The 6,000-nt window shown below is 42.2% G+C and overlaps 1 protein-coding gene across 2 annotated transcripts in view; it reads left to right on the top strand.

Annotated features, from left to right (window-relative positions):
- Nucleotides 1–771: 771 nt before the first annotated feature.
- LOC147241007 (retinoic acid receptor beta-like) overlaps nucleotides 772–6,000 on the top strand; it is a 228,939-nt gene continuing 223,710 nt past the window's right edge. The window contains exon 1 of one of the 2 annotated variants that reach the window (XM_086192550.1): nucleotides 772–1,059. The gene's annotated coding sequence lies outside the window, so the exon portion shown is untranslated. The remainder of the gene's footprint in view (nucleotides 1,060–6,000) is intronic. The other variant, XM_086192551.1, reaches the window with a different exon arrangement.

Raw genomic sequence — 6,000 nt, 5'->3', positions numbered from 1 at the left:
ATTTAGACTTTCTGTTTTTTATTCTTCTGATATTATGTGCTCATTAATGTAAAAGTTATCTTTTTTGCAACTGGCCGTTAGTTTTGTTACCGTATATGTGCCGTGGTAAATAAACCATGTTTTATTGCACCTTAACCAGTGTTCTTGGGCCTTGCTTTCTTGGCCCATCACAATGCTGTTTCCTGCAGTAATGTGTGTGTGTGTGTGTGTGTGTGTGTGTGTGTGTGTGTGTGTGCGCGCGCTCCCCTTCAGGAGACATTAATTAAAAAATGTTTACAAATGCTTTACATTAATTATAAATGTTATCATGTGATATCTTGCTCTACAAATCAGTGTAGTGAGAATGTTTTGATGTGTTGCTGGGGTGTTCTCCATTTATCAAAGAACTAGACAAGTAAAGTACAAGATGCTGTAAGTTTGTGACGCTTTGCAATGGACTTTTTAATTCAGCATGATCAAACTAAACCAGTTCAACCAAGATAGCTTTGCACTGATTGACTTTTATTTAAGATATGGAGAGGAATGTGGCAAAAGTTGGGATTTAATTGACATGACGGACTGACTTTTGCAACACTATACCAACAATTAAAATAAAAAATAAATATCACTTAGACAGTTTTTCATAGCTTTCTTCAGTAAACGTCTACCTTTGCAGGAGAATATTGTTCCATGAAAGAAGTGTGTGTGTGTGTGTGTGTGTGTGTGTGTGTGTGTGTGTGTGTGTGTGTGTGCAAGCGCCACCTAAATGCTCATGTCATGTGGTTAACGGTGTCAGTTTATCGAGCGCTCCCACCACGCTGGGTTAGACCCCGCACTGCCATGTTGCGGTAGCGCGCCCGTTAGAAATAATTAAGCACTCAGTCTGAGGAGCGGCTGCGCGCCGTCAGGTCGAGGATCCGGTGCCAAAAGGACTTCACCTCATCTCCCCAGGAGGAAATACCGGCTGCTCTCCACGCTGCTCGGCTGCTTTCAGGCAAAGGTGAAGCCGCGGAGGGCGCGAAGCACCAACTAGAAAAAAGGATACCAAATAAAGATCAGAAGCGCAGCTGCGGGATGCGGGTAAGTTCAGACTGAATGAACCAAATATGTTTTTGTCCCTCCTGCTGCGGGTTACTCCTCATGGCGAGTGAGTATGTCTAATTTGTGTGAAATGCAATGCATTCCAAAAGTTGGGGGACATGCTGCTGCTCGTCACAGCTGAGTCGTGGTCGGTGAAGTGGGTCAGGGAATGACGCGTGGCGGCTCTCATCCAGGCACCTGACGCCGGGGTTGTTGTGCTGTGTCTGGAACCTGCGGCGGCGCTTTGGATTATGGGACCACAAACGTGCAGTTAGTTCAAGTCTCCTTGTTCTTCGAGTTGTTGATTTGGGCGGTGCTGGTTCTGCTCCTGCTGGCGACCGTCAGTGCTGAAGGTTTGGAGAAGCCAATTTGGATGGTGAGGAGGAGGAAGATGATGTCAGTGGTGATATGATGGCACTTACCTGTTGAAACCCACAACTGACCACTGCAGTTGTGAAAGAGTCCACCCAACAAAGTGCTGCTGGGACAACTGTCTACTCCTGTCTTTGTCATGCGAAAGGTCACTGCATACATCATTTTGTACTGAGATAAGCCACCTTCCTGCCTGCATATAAACCTCCCCATTTGTCAGAAATGCATTGTGACTAAAATGTATGTTTTTTAATAAGAAGTGACAGTTGTTAGAGAGAGATGAATAGGTTGCTTCCAGTAATTCATTCATTCCAGCAGCGTGGGCAACACCACATGTGTTTAATAATGGAAATTCATCCATCAGCAGTGAGGATGATTAAAAAAAACACAAACCATTGTTGGGGGATGAGGGCCTCTTCATCATCGCCATCATCTCCTCCTTACAGAGCTACCTGAGAGTCAGCTCGTCTCCTCGGGCTTCAGTTGCAGTGCTTCTCTTGTGAAAGCTCATTTCCCATGCCTTTCATGTCTGCAGTTTAAAGCCTTTGATGTTTCCTTGCACTGAACTCTGTGCATTGAAATGCCTCTCCAGTATGTTAATGTTCTCTGATTGACTTATGAATCTTTTAATTAACCCACTTGTATGCACACCACAGCATTGTCCTCCGTGAAATGCCATTAGGGGAAACGACGCAATGACAGGATGACATGCTGTCAGTAGGAATTTCAAAGTCAATGGCAGTGTGTGCTTAAATGATCGCTGTTTGATATTGTGTGCAACTTATTTCTGTGAGAAATCTGTACTCCTGATGAAAAAAATAGCACTTGATACACTGGTGGATCTGGTGATTAAGACTTCAGCTACACTATGCAATATTAATGACTGTGGAAGATATCAAAGGATGAACCTCGAGATGCAATAGCCTGAAGTAAGCCTACATTAATAACATGCTTAATTCCATCAGCTATGTGTTGCTCCAGCTCTTTCATGTGCATACTTGTGCCTATATCAAAGCGTTTTAATTATTCCATACATTTCCATGTTCTCACAGTTTATTTTGTTCAGTGGTCTCTTGTTTCTTTTTTTTTCTTCTTTTTTTTCCTCAAGTATTTTCCCCCAGCGTGCAATAAAGAAGCGCTTCTTCCATTTGTCATGTGTTTTACAAATGTGATTTTAAATCGTGGATCACGCACGTGTCTTGTGATTACCACTAACAGTCAGCAGGTGGCAAAATGCTCTCAGGGATGAGAGGAGATCTATCACGGGGCTGTGTGACATTCTGAAGGGCAGCGGTGCTCCATGGAGTTTTCAAAGACATCGCTGTTGCTTCTTTGTCTCATCCCATTTAGGTTGTCAGGAGATGAAATGCTTTTTTTTTTTCCCTAAAAACATATTTGGTGCCTCAGCGTCATGACGGAGATGAATTTTCCTCACTGCACTGTCAAAGCACAGAGGAGTCAAGTGAGGAATACATGACGATGAGTGGTGTGCATGTCAGGGTCGCGCTTTTATTTTTCAGCCAGGGTATGAGGGGCCTCAAAAGCCTGACCTTCTACTTGTTGTGTGTATCAAAAAATATTATTTTTTCTCCAATTGCTGCCAACCATCAGACAGTCCTGAAATCAAACGGATCATACAAAACTCGCTCAAATCACCTGAGGTCCTCATAAACATTCCCGAACATCACATGCTATTGTCACTCATAACACTACAAACAGTGACAGCTGCATGGAGCTACATACATGGTGACATTTTATTTTTTAGGTTGAAAGGATTTTTGGGATCAATCAGTGTTTTTAATTGTAGAATACAGCACATTTTTTTCCAACATTATTTACAACATGTATGCCACAGTGTATACATTTGTTAATACTTGTAGCACCTTTTAATATCCATGCCTATGGTCGTTTATGAACGACATTTAAATAATGAATCGAAATTAGAAACGAACAAAAGAAAATTGAAAACCCAGGGCAGTAGTGCTGTAATAATCTCCAAGGGTACACCGTGTTGTGGAGGTTCTAGGTCTCCCTCTCGCCTTCATTTGGCCACTCGTTATGTTTTCTCAGGGTATGCACTGAAATCATTTTTATTCAGTTTTAATGTAAATATTCTGCTGAGACTTTCCAAAGTGGTGATTAGTGCGGGAGCGTTGTTAGAATTTATTGGAAGTAGTGCAGTTGGTGGAGGTGGAAAAAAGGGAATGGATTTTTTTTTGGGAAATTTCAAAAGTATGACAAAGCAATCTTTGCTCAAGTTCTTCTTACGGCTTTAATCTGGAGCAGATCTCAATAAACTGGCAGCATATGATCAGTCACCTGGAAGGTTTTGCTCTCAAACCTGTTTTTTTTTTAAACTTTGTCTACAGAATTAAGACAGGAAAAAAAATACCTCCGATGAATGAGGAGGAAAACCTTTTGAATCCATCCATTTTTGTCCGCTTATCCTGTTGAGGGTCGCGGGGGGGGGGGGGGGGGGCTGCAGCCTATCCCTGCAGCTTTCGGTTCACCCTGGACAGGTCACCAGTCCATCACAGGGCCAACACATAGAGACAAACAACCATTCACACTCACAGCCACACCTACAGTCAATTTAGAGTATCAATCAGCCTCATCCCCTCTTGATGTCTTTGGACTGTGGGAGGAAGCTGGAGTACCAGAGAGAACCCACACAGGAACAGGGAGAACATGGAGACTCCACACAGAAAGATCCTGTGCTGGAGCCGGGACTGGAACCTGGAACCTTCTTGCTGTGAGGCCACAGTGCTGACCACTGCACCACCGTGCTGTCAAAACCTTTTTAAATGGCAAACAAAATATGTTACACTGCAAGCAATTTTTTTTTTTAAATTTGGAAACAAAAAGCCTATTATTTGAAAGCAAAGCTTTGAGATAATCACAGGCTGATTCTACTTTCAATTAAAAAAAACAGAGTGGAGAATGGCAATTTTTGATTAGGAATCCATCTTGTGATTGCAGTTTGAAAGTTTTGCTCTCAAATCAATTTTTTGATTGCACTGTTGAAAGTCTTACCCCCCAGAATTAATTTGTTTGATTGCATGATAAAGATACAGAAAAATCTCCATATTCACACAAGGTGCGTGTTGTTTACTAGAGGCCTCATCGCTGATAGCCCAGCTGCTGAAACCGGACGGGACTTTAGCCCTGCTATAAAAAGCTGCTTCAGTTCTGTGGCCATCAGCACTGCACATAACATCGCACTTATGTATTTTGATTGATCAGCAGCCTGTGAGAACTACAGACAACACCTGACTGCTGACCATTGCTACAACTATCATCACCGAGCAACCAGCATCGTGCTCAGTGGCTCATCTATTTGTAATTTGTGTCGAAAATAAAATTCATGACAGGTATGGGTTTGCCTTCTCCGTGGCACAGCAACTGTTTCTCAGGTGTTTGACACCTTAAGACTAATTTAAATTTTGTAGTGGTACACAATATTGTAGTGTGATCAATGTCTTGATAAGCTAATGTCTGTGGGCTATTTAAAACCCACCAACCTGCTATCTGAGCTGATCCAGCTTATCTGCAGAAATAACAGTCCAAACCACAACATGAAGACCAGCCTGATACCAACAATATTTATTTATTTTTTTATTTATTTTTTCAGGAGCTTTGCATTGGCTGAAATGGTGTGGATTTTTACTGAAACCACACAGTTTTGTCACCAGAACTAAAGCCCATTACAGCACAATGTCTCGTTCCCTCAGGCTCATTATTGATTATGAATTATCCTGCATTACTTTTTGTAGTTAAAACTAGGGACGGTGAACGAGAGCCTGTAAGAGGACGGGCTGAGTGCTCTCTTGGATGCTGATCCTGCTACTGTGATTGGCCTCGCCCAAAGGTGTGGGATGAGGCTTAATCAAACAAATATTTCAATGGTTTTCTTGATGAAGCAAAACATGTTCTTGAAAGACAGAGGGCTGCTTTTTTCCCTTCTGAAACCCATCCATTTGAACCTGTTATACATTCTATGTGGTTAACCTGAAACCACTCGTTAGGCCCCAGAGTTTTTCGTCTGGCCTGCACATCCTTCGCAGTTGCATCAGTGGGTTGAACCTCTTGAAATTCCCCAAACCCTGGAAATGAAAAGTGATCACACCGTCCATATTTACACCGTTGCACGACTTGTACTTGTGGAGGCTAACTGTGCTCCATGGAAGGGGTTGGTCCTTGACTCCCCTGCATATATATATGTATATATATGTATATATATACATATATATACATATATATATATGTATATATATACATACATATATATGTATATATGTATATGTATATATACAGTATATATATATACATACATATATATACATATATATGTGTATATATATGTATATATATATGTATATATACATATATATATATGTATATGTATATACATACATAGGAGAGAGAGAGGCAACACGGTGGTGCAGCACGGTGGTGCAGCACGGTGGTGCAGCACGGTGGTGCAGCACGGTGGTGCAGCACGGTGGTGCAGCACGGTGGTGCAGCACGGTGGTGCAGCACGGTGGTGCAGCACGGTGGTGCAGCACGGTG

This window comes from Aulostomus chinensis, chromosome 22, assembly GCF_037954235.1.
Source record: "Aulostomus chinensis isolate RoL2024-O1b breed Wild chromosome 22, RoL_Achi_v1.0, whole genome shotgun sequence".
NCBI classification, from domain to species: domain Eukaryota; kingdom Metazoa; phylum Chordata; class Actinopteri; order Syngnathiformes; family Aulostomidae; genus Aulostomus; species Aulostomus chinensis.
Note: the sequence above shows the minus strand (reverse complement) of the source record. Positions and strands in the feature narration are given on the sequence as shown.